The following is a 15974-nucleotide window of genomic DNA, read 5'->3' as shown; positions in this document are numbered from 1 at the left end:
ACCCGCTTGTTGTAGGCTCGGGTCATTCTCAGGCGGTAAATCTCATGACGCAGAGCTGCGTTGCCCCTTCGCTCTGGGAGAGCATCCAGTGCAAGCCGCATGGCTTCCCAGTTGGCTGCCTCGTCATATAGCATGATGCGAAGCGTTGGCTCATAGTGTTCAATGGGGAGCACCGCCTTAGAGCCGTATGCCATGAGAAATGGGGTTTCACCGGTTGCCCCTTTTTTAGTGGTCCGGATGGCCCAAAGGACATGAGGTAGCTCCTCTGCCCATATTCCACCGGCTCTTTCCACCTTCTTCTTTATACCGTCTGAGATCAGCTTATTGAAGGCCTCAACTTGACCGTTTGCCTGAGGACGGCCAACGGATGCAAAACAATGGGAGATTCCTTGATCTCCCAACCAGCTCTTGAGGACAGGCGTTTCGAATTGAGGTCCATTATCAAAGACCATAGACATTGGAACCCCAAACCGGGTGATGACATTTCTCCAAATGAAGGAGATCACGTCTTTTGTTTTTATGCCTTTGACCGCCTCTGCTTCAACCCATTTGGTGAAGTAATCTACTGCCACCAAAATGTATCGGTGACCGCCAGATGCAGGCGTATACGGGCCCAAAATGTCCATGCCCCATTTTGCGAACGGAACTGGACTATGGATGGCTGTCAAGTCAGTTGCCGGTCGATGTATCAGCCGGGCGAACTTTTGGCACTTATCACACCGTTTCACCAAATCCATGGCGTCTTCCTCAAGAGTGGGCCAAAAATAACCCTGCCGTCTGGATCTTCTTGCCAAGGACCTGCCGCGTATGTGTGAGGCACAAAAACCCGCGTTCAGATCCTCTAGAACCTCTCTTCCCCTTTCAGGGGTTACACACTTTAGTAGCGGCTGTAGATAACCCTTCCGGAGAAGTTCTCCATGATGCATAACAAAACTCAGAGCACGCTTCTTGAGCGCCATTGCTTCAGGAGGGTCATCCGGTAGTGTACCGTCTGTCAAGTAAGCCCGGATGGGGTCCATCCAGGTGGCACTTCGGTCCAAGATACCTATGGGGTCATGATCGATGCTTCTTTTCTCAATGACTTCCCAAAAAACCGTTCTAGGTGCATCACAGGAGGCGGATGATGCCAACTTGGAAAGGGCATCCGCCTGATTATTCTCGGACCGGGGCACCTGACTTAGATGAAATTCGTCAAGTGACACGACCTCCTCTCTTACCGCCTGCAGATATTTGATCATAACCGGATGGGTTGCCTCGTAGTCACCATTGTACTGGCTAACAATCAATTGAGAGTCTGAGCAGGCGGCGATCTTTGTTGCCCCTGCTGCCTTACACATGCGTATACCGGCTAGCAGGGCTTCATACTCCGCCTCATTATTAGAGGCTTGGAATCGAGACCGTAGTGCATACTCAAGCTTATCCCCTTCCGGAGAATGACATATAACGCCTGCACCACAGCCGTTCACCGTAGAGCTACCGTCTACGAATAACTTCCAAACCTGATCAGGATTTTCCGGTTGCACCGGCCTAGTCATCTCGACAATGATGTCGGCAAACACCTGACCTTTCACTGCCCGCCTGGGTTCAAAAGTTATCTCAAGGCTCTGTATTTCAATAGCCCACTTGATCATTCTGCCGGATGACTCAATGGTGGTCATTGGGCGCTTGAGCGGCTGGTCTGTATATACAATCACCGGGTGAGCCAAAAAGTAAGGCTTTAACCGTTTGACTGCAACGAACAGGGCCAGCCCAAATTTTTCGATCATGGGATACCGAAGTTCAGCATTCTTAAGCACATGGCTGATGAAATACACCGGTAGCTGGTTACCGTCTCTCTCAGCGAGGAGAACGGCACTAAGGGCATGATCAGAGACGGCGAGGTACATGCAAAGGACCTCCTGGGGCAGGGGGATCACTAGCCTTGGCAACGAATGCAAATGTTGCTTTAGCTTCTGGAATGCCATTTCCGCCTCTTCACCCCACTCAAATCTGGACCTCTTCTGGATGGCCTGGAAGAAATAGAGGCACTTGTCACCTGACCGGCTGAGAAATCTTCCCAACGCCGCCAGGCAACCGGTCAATTTTTGGGCTTCCTTTACAGTGCGGGGAGACCGCATGTCAATGACCGCTTGTACTTTTTCTGGATTAGCCTCTATGCCCCTTTGATCGATCAAGAATCCGAGAAACTTCCCAGACTCAACACCAAATACACACTTCTTTGGGTTAAGCATTACCCGGTGCCGCCTGAGTGTGGTGAATGTTTCTCGGAGGTCCAGTAGGTGATCCGTCTGTAGCTTGGATTTGACTATCATGTCATCAATGTACGCCTCTACATTCCTGCCAATCTGATTGATGAAGACGGTATTTATCATCCGCTGGAATGTAGCCGGTGCATTCTTTAACCCAAACGGCATCACCTTGTAACAAAATAACCCCTGATCAGTGACGAAGGCCGTCTTCTCTTGATCTTTTTTCCATAGGGGTATTTGATGGAAACCTGAGTAGGCATCTATGAAACTCATCAGAGCATGACCGGCTGTAGAGTCGACCAGATTGTCGATCTTTGGAAGCGGGTAACTGTCCTTTGGGCATGCTCTGTTCAGATCTGTGTAGTCTATACACATCCGCCAGGTACCATTCGGCTTCTTCACGAGGACAACGTTTGCTACCCAATCCGGGTAGTAGCATTGCCGGATGAACCCAGCTTCTAGCAATTTTTTGACCTCAGCCGATGCCGCCTGAGATCTCTCTTCACCGTGATCCCTCTTTTTCTACTTGACCGGCTTCTTTTTAGGATCCACGGCAAGCTTGTGAACAGATAAATCCGGGCTGACTCTTGGCATCTCCTCCACTTCAAAAGCAAAGATGTCTTTGAATTCTCTTAGAAGTTGGAGCAGGTCTGCACCCAATCGTTCATAAGCTATCGTCCCAACCTTGACAGCTCTGTCAGGACGGTTGTTGTCGAGGACGACATCAATGCAGTCACCAGCCGGCTGAGGTTGTTGATCATCTGACCTTTCCCCGACTAGTGATTGCTATTTTTCGTGTTTGACGGGGTTCGTTTGGCCTGCCTTTCTTTTTTTATCGGCTGCCCTTGTAGCCGGGACTGCTGCATCGCAGTTATCAAGGTCTATGGGGTTGCCGACTCCGGCTGCCCCCATAGTAGGTTTGACGTCAGAGAGATAGCACTCCCTAGCCGTCCTCTGGTCCCCCTTAAGGGAACCGACTGTTCCATCATCCCTTTCAAATTTGACAAGCATGAGAGAAGGAACGATGACAGCCTTTGATTCATTGAGGGTTGGACGGCCAAAAATCATGTTGTAGGCGGCAAGCTCTTCTACAACCAGGAATTTGATTACCATGTGGCGTCCTTCCCCCTTTTCACCCAGCCGGATGGGAAGATCTATGCTCCCTACCGGATGCACTACACCTCCCCCAAACCCAACAAGCGGGTGGGGCGCCTGGTGCATGCTACTGGATTTGTACTTGAGCTTGGTCAAGCACTGATAGCTGATTAGGTCAGACGAGCTCCCGGTATCTATTAGGATCCGGCCAACTCTCTGATTGGCAACCTTGGATTCAATGACTATGGGGTCATCGTGAGGCCGTGTGACCTTGCCCCGGTCCTTTTCAGAGATAAGAACCTCAGGAAATATGTCTTTCGACACCTGGGTCTCCTCAACTGAGTTAACCAGCTTCCTGATGTTATCTTTGGTGCCCCGAATAGTGGGACCCCCGCCGGCAAAGCCGCCTGCTATTGTGAAGATAGTCTCTTCATTCGTTTCTGAATTTGCAAGAACAGCTTTAGCCGCCTGCCCTTTTTTGGTCAGGGTGTTGCCCTTGGCTTTGGGCAGATAAGACTTTAGAGCCCCTTCATCGGCCAGACGGTCTAATAGCCGCCTGAGGCTGTAGCAACCATTAGTGTCATGGCCAACATCCTCATGGTACTGGCAGTATTTGCTTTTGTCCCGGTTGCCTACGGGGCTTTTCATAACAGCCGGCTTGTCGAGAGACATCCGGTCCTTGATCTCCATGAGGATGGAGGAGCAGTCCTTTGTGAACTCGTACTTGGGGACGTACGGTTCAGATTTCCGTCTGAGCTTCTGAGCCGGCTGACCAGATCGGTCTGCCGCCCAGACCTCGTTTCTCTTCTTTTCTTCCTTTTTAGCCGGCTGTTGTTGTTGTTGCCGGCTGTCTCTTTTGTCAGATTTTTTGAAATCCGACGGCTGTTTTACAGCACAAAGCTCCGTCGCCTGTATGTAGGCTTCAGCTTCCATTAACGCCTCTTGGAGGGTGGCTACCCTTTTTCGGATGAGGTCAAACTTGAAAGTCGACCCATCCTTCAGACCTTTAAAGAAGTCTGTGTAAGAAACCTCATCAGACAATCCTTGAATCTGAATTCTCATTAGATTGAACCGCCTGACATACGACCGGAGTCCTTCTCTGTCACCCTGCTGTATTGCCCCCAGATCGAGGCTTGTCTTTTTAGCCGGGATGTTCATTGAGAAGTTTGACGTAAACAAATACGCCAAGGTCTTCTAGCTATTGATGCAGCCGGCTGGTAAGTTACCAAACCACCGTTGGGCAATGCCCTTCAAGGTAGCCGGGAAGCATCGGCACCAGACGACATCATCCAACCCCTGTAGGTACATGAGGTTGGAATAAGCCATTAAATGATCTTCTGGGTTGGAGGTACCATCATAGGCCCCTACCAACACGTTTTTGATCTTGGCCGGCTGTGCCGCCTGGGTTATCTCAGGGGAGAACGCCGAGGGCTGTTCTCCCAGGTTTAGCAGGCGCTGCTGCCAATCCATGAGTTGGAACGACTGCTGCACATTTCTGCCAAACGGACCCGTTTGGGTAAAAGGGGATCCACCCAGCCCATTTGGCGAACCGAACAGACCAGGTTGGATCACTTTGGGTCCAGGCCGGGCGGATGGTTCGCCCGTCTGACTCCCTAGACTTGTTCCCGCACGCCTGTTAGAGGTGTCACGGAAACTATCTGGAAAGGTCGACGTTGAAGCCGACGCGGACGCCAGACTTCTCTTTTCTTGGAGAAACGTCCGGGCGTCAAATAATATCTTTTTTGAACCATACGGCTGCAGATGCCGGATGGGTTTTCTGGGTTTTGCTTGCGGGAAGCGGAGCCGGTTTTGATTGAACTTGAGGCCCTCCCCCTCCTTCGGCTTTGGATGAAGGGTAGGGACCCGGTCTTTAATAGCCTTCTTGCTAGAAGAAGGCTTCTTGGCCGGCTGACTCTTCTTGGGAGTAGCTGACCGGATGAGGTTCTGGATCTCGCCCTTGAAACTATTCATGAAAGTCATGAGTTCGTTCCTGGTGACGGGAGCAGAGCCCTCTGCCGCCTGGGCAGCCCCAACCGTGTTGCCGGCTGGGTTGCTTGGAGCAGCTTGGATGTTTTCCCGTTCCTTCTTATCCTTGGAACGGGTGTGCTTTGTTCTGAAGGACCCGTCTGGGGCCACATAGGTGTTGAGGTCGTACTCATCATCGCTTTCATGGTCCGTATGGACCTCAGGCTCAGCCGATGGCCGCCTGTCCTGACCCGGTGGTACAGGGTTAGAAGCCATCTCAGAATTAATCTCCCCACAGACAGCGCCAAATGTTTCGGGGTTTTTTTATGTGTCCTGCGGGAGAGTTACAATTCCAAGAATGCCCTTCAACCGCCTGTACCTGCAAAACCACGAAGACTCCGGTTGGGTGGAGCTCCGCCTCCGATGATCAAGTCAGTGATGTACGGGAGGAAGAAAGTGCGTAAGAGAGTAGTTACTTCTCGCGTAATGGGAGAATTCCGCAATTAAGATTGCTCGATTTTTGTGTAAGATGTATTTATGATGGTATTGAGTGCCAATTGAATGTAAGTGAATTCTTTTTGAAGGAATTGAATGCAATCGAATCCCCCATAAATGAGGACTCTCCCACTATTTATAGTGAGGAGAATTGGTCCCCCATTTAGGGTTCTTAGGACACGTGTCAGCAGGGGATTGGAGCCCTGCTGACCAATAGCAAAATGCCACGTGTCGCGCTACCATTGGGCCACGTGGCTGGGGTAATTTTACCCCAAACAAGGACAATAAGTAGAATAAAAGAAACTCACATATCCGCTAATGATGTCATATGCTAGATGGTAATGTGTGGATGGTGGTGTGTAGCTGGGTTGATGAAACGTCGTGTAATACGCTTGTACCACACCATGTACGGATCGTGAGGATCCATAACGCCCTGCATCGGATCACCTCCAACGACGAACTCCAACCGTTGCTTCCATTAGGGGTGAGCACAGATCGGAAATCCGATCCAAAATTGGGTTTCGGATCGGATATCCGTATTCGAAATTTTCGGATCGGATATCCGTATCCGAAATTTTCGAATCGGATATCCGTATCCGAAATTTTCGGATCGGATATATCGGATATCCAGTATCCGATTCTTTTTATTAATAATTTAATATCAATCATTTTATACTAAATTTAGCTCTTAAAAGGAAAATTACTTTTTTAAAAAGACAAAATCATATGCATATTTTAGTTATTTTTCTATTATACAACCTGAATAAATTCCAAAATTAAATAACATGAATAACTTAAGTAATTATACAACCTGAACAAACCAAAGTGATTGATTTGAAATTTTGAATAACCTGTGAACAAACTCACAAAGTGACTAAAAAAACTTGAAGTCCAACTAATTATAACATATTACAATATAAGGAAATTTTAGAGAACTTGCATACTAATTGTCACATTACAAAACAAAGAAATGTTCAAAGTCCGTAAATCCCAAAGCTGGATTGTTGATTCACTAATTAATGTAACAGAATTCACATCATAAGGAATTAAGGATCCCATGCTCCACCAGTTTGGTAATGAAGGCATGAAGCACACCAGTTGATTCCTGTGATTGTACCTAGAAAACACAGGAACATTCAAATAAAGAATTAGACAATTAGATCTAATACTTTTTAGATTTCAAGAATTATACACACGAATCAGCTATTTGAAGTAAAGAAACTTAATCAACCAACTTCACTGAAAACCCAAATACATGACTTGTTTTTCTTCTTTAGTATACTATACTTTAGTAAATAAAAGGTTCAAACTCCAAAGTATTCACAGCAGAAGCTTGATATACAACATATGACAACTTCAATGCCATTATTCATGACCATATCATACAATTTTGCAGCCTTCACAGAGTCATATTGATCATTAATAGCCCACTTTACATAATGCATTTTGCGTCTAGGATCAAGCACAACAGCAACATACAACATCAAGTTAATGTTATCCACATTTTCCCAATATTTTTCATGTTTTTTCTTCATACCATGGGCCATTAACATCTCACCACTATCAACACTTTCACACTTTTTTTTTATCATTTTCCAAATTGTCACAAGTTCAAGCAAATACACATTAGTAGTAGCATACAAAGATCCAGAAAGTCTCAAAGTAGCATCATAAAATATCTTAAGAAAGGGAAGCAAAGAAGCAACACGATCCCAATCAATATCGGTAGGAACACCAGAAAGTTGTGTTAGTTCAGCAAGAAATTTACCACCATCTGAATTTTCCAACAAATCAAAAGCTTTTCGATAAACTATAGCATATTCTAACATCAAATAAGTGGAGTTCCACCTAGTTTCAACATCCAAACAAAGTTGACGTTTTGATTCAATTTGTTCTTGATTAACACAATTTCGAAACTTTTGCAATCTAGCAGGGGAAGATCTAACAAATCTCACAGCATTACGTATCCTTTTTATTGATTCATCACATTCTTTCAAACCTTCCCTCACTGTTAAATTAAGAAGGTGGGCTGCACATCGCATATGCACAAATTTACCATCTAAAATAGTCCCATCTTTCCATCTTTGCAACCTCCTCCTCAAATATTGAACCCCTAAATCATTTGAACTTGCATTGTCTACGGTAATGGTCATTACCTTGGTGATACCCCACTGAAGAAAACACTTTTCAACCGATTTGCCAATAGCCTCACCGGAATGGCCACTAATTGGACAAAAATTTAAAATTTTTTTGTGCAAATTCCAATTATGATCAATAAAATGGGCTGTTAAACACATGAAAGACAAATTTTGACAAGAGGTCCATGTATCGGTAGTGAGACAAATACGAGAAGAACACTTGCTAAAGTAGCTTTTCAGATTTTTTTTTTCCATCCAAAAACACACGATAACAATCTCTAGCAATTGTGAAACGAGAGGGAATAATGAAATTTGGTTGAACAACAGACATAAAATGGCGAAAACCCTCACGCTCAGAAAACCTAAATGGCAATTCATCCATTATTATCATTTTAGCAAAAGCTTTTCTACCATCCTCCTGCCTAAACTTCCAAAATTCTAATTTCCCTTTCTTTTCACATTTTTTATTATCACCAATACTATCTACTAAAGTTTGTTGACTTTGTGCATTAGAAAAAGCAAGAAGCCTTTGTGATTGCTCAATATTAGGGGGATAATCCTTACACCTTGCAAGATGATTTTTCATAACACTTGTACCACTTTTAGAGTCACCACAAACATCAACATGACAATACAAACATTTTGATCTTTTATCCCCATCTTTTTTTATCAACTCAAAATGATCCCAAAGCCAAGACCTTTTTTTCTTACCTTTATTTTCAGCTCCTACATCATCACTAGTCCCACTTGAAGGTCTTTTTGCTGAAACTGTTGGTGGATTTTGATCTCTAACAGGCTCGGCAGCAGCAGCAGCAGCACTTGAAGCCAAGGGATCCTCACTTGACGGGTTAGTTGGGGCAGCACTTTCAGCAGTAATATCATGATCATCCATTATCTACAACACAACATTAACATTTGTATCAATAAAAAATTTATCAAATATAAAACAAAATTACTGCAATTCCACTCCAAGTTGCATATAATCATATATAAACAAGCAAATAATGACAGCAGGCCATCTATGTAAGGGAATGCAGAAAGAGAGAGCATAAAAGACAAACAGGAGACAAATAAAAGTTGATGCTTCAAACTTGCAAGATGGAAATCAGTATGTTCATAAACCTCACAGCGGGGAGCAACACAAAAACAAAGTTCAGCTATACATGGGGAATGAGAGGCTAGTAGAGAAACTACATAAGTTCAAAGAAACAGAAAACTAAACAGAAAATCAAGTGTAGTAGTTGCATATAATCATATATAACCAAGCAAATAATAACGGCAGGTCATCTATGTAAGGGAATGCAGAAAGAGAGAGCATAAAAGACAAACAGTAGACAAATAAAAGTTGATGCTTCAAACTTACAAGATGGACATTAGTATGCTCATAAACCTCACAGAGGGGAGCAACACAAAAACTAAGTTCAGCTATACATGGGGAATGAGAGGCTAGTTTCTCTACTAAGTTCAGCAACACAAAAACTAAACAGAAAATTAAACGGCCAATTTAACAAAAACAGAAAATTTAAATTGAAATTTAAACGGCCAATTTAACCCCGTTCAACACACCACATTATGTTCAAGTGTTCAAGTAAAATACAAAAAACAAAAAACTCACCAAAAGTAAAATACAGAAGACCTCCAATGGCGAAGAGCACGAGGTTTAAGTGTTCAACCTACAACAAAAAAATAAACAGAAAATTTAACAAGAAATTAAACAGAAAATAAACAAGAAGTTAAACAAAACGTCAAAACCCACCCCAACAATTCAACATACAACAAAAAATATACAGAAAATTAAACAAAAAAAATAAAACGAACCCCATTCAAACAATATGACATTTATATTTGTTGACTTAAAAATGAAAAACAAAAAACTCACCAAAAATTAAAAATAGAGGACCTTCAATGGCGGAGAGCAAGAGGTTGAATGGAGCTTCAAGCCTTCAACGACCAATTTCAAAAAATAAAAACCCTAGAAATTCAGAAATTTCAATTTATGTAAGGGATTTGAACTTTTGAAGTGAGATCTGAGAGCCTTGAGAGTTTGAGAGGAGAGAGCCACAGATTCAGAGAACGAGAAGAGAGCCAGAGAGAGATAGAGGAGAGAGAGAGAGAGAGAGAGAGAGAGAGAGGCGTGACTGCGTTTGAGATAGAGGAGTGTTTGGGGAATTAGGTCAATTAGGGTTCGAGAATATTCATTTTGCATATATTTTTTTTTAGAAAATTCGAGAAATAAAAAAGGAAAAATAAGTAAATTTCGGATATTTGGATCGGATATCCGAAATCCGATCTGGATTTGTCGGATATTCGGATATCCGATATCCGACTTTTTTTCGGATATCGGATATCCGAAATCCAAAATTTGGATATCCGATATCCGAAAAATTCGGATCGGATATCCGATATCCGAAAAATTCGGATCGGATATCCATAATTTTCGGATCGGATGCGGATCGGATCATCGGATTTTCGGATCTTCAGATAGTTTTGCTCAGCCCTAGCTGCCATAGCTCAAGGAAACACCAATGCTCCAGTGCCCAGTTTGTCTCCCCCTTTCCCCGACGGTCAATGTCGTGAAGGCATACACTAGTGTCAGACTGCTAGGGGATAGGCTGGCGTAGTCCAAACTGTCACATGACACGGTCTGGTAGATGACTCTCCACAACCTCGAAACAGATCAGGGGGACCCTGGCACGCCACTCTGCCTAATGGTCCAGCAGATGTGCGTGCATGGCATCTACCAAGTCAGGTAAATACGGATCCCATGTCATCTGCAATAACACAACAACAGTAATATCATGAATAAGTTAGTCCAAAAACAGTATACACAGTACATAAATGTTTACAAGTATCTTTTAAGTTACCACCTGATCCTTGGTGAGTCGGTCAAGGGCGTCTCGGTAGTACGGAAGACCCCTCGCCGCATGCACATGTGTGAGTCTGGGGACCACCCACCTATGGCAACAAATTGTTTTAGTTTGTCATTCAGCAAAATGAAACCGTATGGGGGCAAAAAAGAATAACAAATGTTACAAACCTGCAACCGTACGCCTCATCAGGTGTAGGGAGCGGTGGAGCGATGTACGCCTAGTACTACTCGTCCCGGTCCTACTGCCCCCGACGATGTATAGCAGGCCTACCTGGTCTGCCTACATGGATGTGCTCCCAAGCCCATAACTGTAATACCAAAATACAAAACTATGTTAAGTATAACGTAAGTCATTGCCAAACTAGCTTGTGGATAATAAGGTGGGTTACCTGAAGCACAATCAGAGGTCCTCCGATCTCGACTAAACCACGGTGGGGGGCTCTACACAAGTGGCGATACAACGTCGCCAAACAGGCACTACCCCAGCTGTATCCACGGATATGATCCCAATCGTGGTCTAACAGCTGTAGGTAAATAAGCTGGATATGGCTCCCGCTCTTGTTGCCGAACAACACGCCCGATATGAGCAGGAGCAAGTATGCTCGAACGTGTCTCTGAACCGTGGCGTCATCAGCGTCCGCATGTAGGGCACGGAAAGTATCGCGTATCCAGCCGGTCCTCAACTCGGAGCCCCTAATCTCGTTGGGACCCGGCTGAACCCCGAGAACTCGGGCTACCAAACCAACTGGATCGACTAACGCATGTCCTATCACCGCAGTCCCATGTATATGAAGGCGCGTGAGTATTGCGACGTCCCGCAACGTAACGGTCGCCTCTCCAACAAGTAGGTGGAAGGAGTGCGTCTCCTGTCTCCATCTCTCCACTAGCGCAGTGACAAGCGCTCGATCGATCTCTTTGAACGATATCCGATGAGTACCACCAAAGCCAGCGTACTCAACGTACGCAATAATGCGTGGATCGACAACCCAGACGGCCATAACCCTGGTAGTGTAGTGCCTGCAAACCAGCATCTTCGCTACATCAACCTGAAAAATCATTGTACAACGGTAATTAATATTAGATAGTACATCAATGTATCAAACAAAAGTACATGAAATAACGGGTGAAATATTACCGTCTGATCCCATATGTCGACGCTCCGATGTTTGTCCTGTAGTGTCAAGACAGAAGCGTCAACAGGTCCGGGTGTCCTATCTTCTTCGTCCATGATATCTGCTCATTGAAAACGTTATATACCAAATACCAACGCAATTAAACATAAGCTGGATGAGTTGATTAGCAATTAAACATAAACTGGACGAGTTAATGTTTAGTTCAACATTCCTTGGGTTTGAACCAATACTACTATGAACCTCGTTCATCAAATCATTGAAAGTCATGTTCGGTTCAAGTGTTAGTGGTTCCATATTTCCTCCACTATACTCGACACGGGGTCCATCAAACAGAATTTCACCTCCTCACTGGCATAACAAAACTACATTTTGTGCAGCCATATTCTACATAACCAAAACACATTTTAGGATAATTGAAATCTAGAGCGAGGTTAAAAAGGTTGCCCACAAACTACGCATTAACTCCATTTATAAACTCTTAGTTTAGGTTGAAATGCAAAACGATTACTAACAAACTAATATTATAAATATTACACTAATATGAATTGATAGATAAATTATCAATAATGAAATAAGAGTCTTCTCACCAATAATCTATACTAATCAACAATTATATTTCACATATTACCATCAATATTTTCAACAATTTCCCATATATGTACCACATTACCATCAGCAATTTCAACAATTTCATGAACAATTTCATCAACAATGTATTCACATTACCATCAATAATTATCAACAATTTACCACGTTTTCATTAATAATTAGCAACAATTTGATACAATTTACATTAATTAACTACAATTAAGAGCAATTACACTAATTTAAATTTAGGGTTTACCACAAAATTGAGTGAGTGAGTGAGAGAAAGAGGGGCAGCAGCACAAATGGCGTCAGCAACGTTGGCGGCAGCGGCAGCAACAGTGGCAGTGGTTGAGTGTGAAAGTGTCCATTAGTGAGAGGGAGTGATACTATGAGAGTGAAATTTGAGGGTGAGTGAAGTGAAAATCCTGCGACAAAACATGAAAATACTTACCTAAGAAACGCTGACTGAGGCAGCGTTTCATTTAGAAAAAAAAAATACTATAAACGTTGTCTCAGTCAGCGTTTTATGTGCTATTGAACTTTTTTTTTTGTTTTAATTTAAAAAAATCGGAATTTACAAAAAAAAAAAAATTTTAAAAAGTGAACAACTAAAAACGCTGTTCGAGACAGCGTTCTATACTTAAATTTTTTTTTTAAAAAAAAATCAGGGCATAAAATAGCGTTTTATTCCAAAAGCATAGTTTGATAAATAGTTTTTTCATGCAACCTCTTTGCAAATTATTTTGCCAAATAAGCTTAATTTGGAAAAAATCCCACCCCATAAGCGTGGTACAACACATTGTCAAATTCTACCATACGTAGTAGAAGATTAGTCATTCCCGTTGTTGTCGTCGTGACCATATGTTAGACGATAAGCTACGGCATCCTAGAGGACAAATCTTTGTCAAAGTTCCAGAAGATTATAAAATCAAAGGATCAGAGATGGTAGTTCTAGAAGATTATGATTTTCCGTGGTGGAATCTATGAAGAGACATTCGAGAAAAATAAACACAAGGTGTTAAAGGCCCTGTTTAGTAATTAGCTATTAGCTGATTGATATAATTTATTTTATTAATTGGTTTGACTAGCTGGTTATATTAACTAATTTGGCTAACTGGTAGTGTAAAAGTGTTTGGTAAATAGTTGTTTATTGTTAGCCGTTTCAGTGTATTTAATACCCAAAAAGCTAATTGTTCAATAAGTTAATTTCAAAATACTCTTGTAATAAGTTTTTTCTAATAGAGCTTTTTGAGCTAAATAACTCTTTTAATAAGCTATTTACCAAACACCCAAATTAGTTTTTTAAAATGGTCAAATCTCTAATAGTGTTTAATAAGCTAAAAGCTTTCCAAAAACCTCTTTACCAAACAAGGCCAAAATTAAAGAATAAAATCTAGGGAACTAGAATTTTGTAAAATAGGTCGTTTTAAATTTTATACTGTGACCAAATTGTCAAAACCTTTTCTTCTAATGACCAAGCTAAAGGTATTTTGATTTGGTACTTCCGGCTCAAGATCTCTACAAGAATGTAAATTTTTTAATCAATATTTCTGTATTTCATCATGAATGTGTTTTACTATGTTAAACATTAGTTTGACCTAATATCTCTTACAACATTAAGTGATTGTTTGGTTGATCATATGAAATACAATTTCCTGAATTTCTTCTAAATTTAATCTATCGTAAATGTTCATTTTAGATAAACTTCAACCTTATTTGTACAATGATTAATTTTTGAATTATAATAACTAAAACTAAAGATAAATTATCAATTTGATTATGGAATTGAAACGTTAATTTTCAAATTAATATAATATTACTTATTTCGTTAATTAAAATTGTTATTCGATAAATTTTGATTATGAAATGTAATATATCGTATATATTCATTTTAGGTGAAATTCGTGTTCATTTGTAGAAGGAATAGTATTCAAATTATAAATTACTAAAATTAAAGATATATCAATTTGATTTATGGAATTAAAACATCAATTATCAATTAATATTACTTATTTTGTTAATTAAAACTGTTATTTGGTGAAATTTTTGATAGTAAATTTAAGCTATAGTAAATGTTCATTTTAAATGGATTCATGTTCATTTGTAGAAAAAATAATATTCAAATAATAATAACTAAAATTAAAGACAAATTGTCAATTTGATTAATGGAATTGAAGTATCAATTATTAATAAACATTACTTATTTCTTTAATTAAAACTGTTATTCGGTGAATTTTGGCTAGTAAATTGAATTCATCATAAATGTTCATTTTAGATGGATTTTATGTTCATTTATGATCATTTTCATATTAATATATGTTTAGTTAAATTTGATACATGTTCATTCTATTTACACTATATGTTCATTCTCATATTAAAAGATATTCATTTGAAATTTAATACTCATATTGAAAGATGTTCATTTGCAATCTAATAAATTATTCATTATTCTCATATATAAACATGTTCATTTACTTTAATACTTATTCACTCACATTAAAAGATATTTGTTTAAATTTTAATACTTGTTTGTTATCATATTGAAAAATGTTCAATTAAATCTTAATATTTGTTCATTCTAGTATTGAAAGATGTTCATTTGACTTTTAATACTTGTTCATTTTCATGTTAAAAGATGTTCATTTAGATTTTAATACTTGTTTATTCTCATACTGAAATATGTTCATTTTCTAACAATGTGTTCAAATTTGTATTCGTAAATCTTTATTTATTAATCTTGTTTTGTTTATAGTGTGTTTTGATTGTTACTAACATTTTCTTTTAAAAAAATTGATATCTTATTACACAAGATAATGAATTAAAAAGTTGAAGACGATGATGTATATATTGAAAAAAAGATATTTTCTCCGTTCATTTTTAGTGGACACCTTTCTTTTATCACGCTTGACAATGCACAATTATGACGATTAATATCTCTAATTGTCAAAATTATAAAATTATAAAAATTATATATTAATAAAATATACATTGGGGCGATTCAAACAAGATCACATGGCTATGTTTTATCGTAGCTATAAATCACAAAAACTAGTCAAAGTATAGTTTGTGAATAGTACAAAAGTCAAATGGTGTCAATTAAAAAAAACGGAGGAAATATGTATCAAGTAAACCACACAAACATTATAAAAGTAGAAGGGGTACAGCTGTACAACAAGGAGCAAGGATGATTCTGTACACCTTTTATTTATACTAAATGTAATAAATCAAAAGACGATGTTCATTTTGTAAAACACATACAAAGTATATGATGTTTACATTTTTTAAATTTAAGATTTTCATTTTTTTTCTTTTTCTTATAGCTTTTATTCTTATTTTTAAATTAAGCGTATCTACATTTGAAAAGTTAAAAAAGTTTCCTTTTATGCTTAAAAAACAATGAGTATGTGTTAATTTAAAATAATATGTATTATAGTTGTAATTG

The sequence above is a fragment of the Chenopodium quinoa genome, unplaced genomic scaffold (assembly GCF_001683475.1).
Source record: "Chenopodium quinoa cultivar QQ74 unplaced genomic scaffold, ASM168347v1, whole genome shotgun sequence".
Classification (NCBI taxonomy): domain Eukaryota; kingdom Viridiplantae; phylum Streptophyta; class Magnoliopsida; order Caryophyllales; family Amaranthaceae; genus Chenopodium; species Chenopodium quinoa.
Note: the sequence above shows the minus strand (reverse complement) of the source record.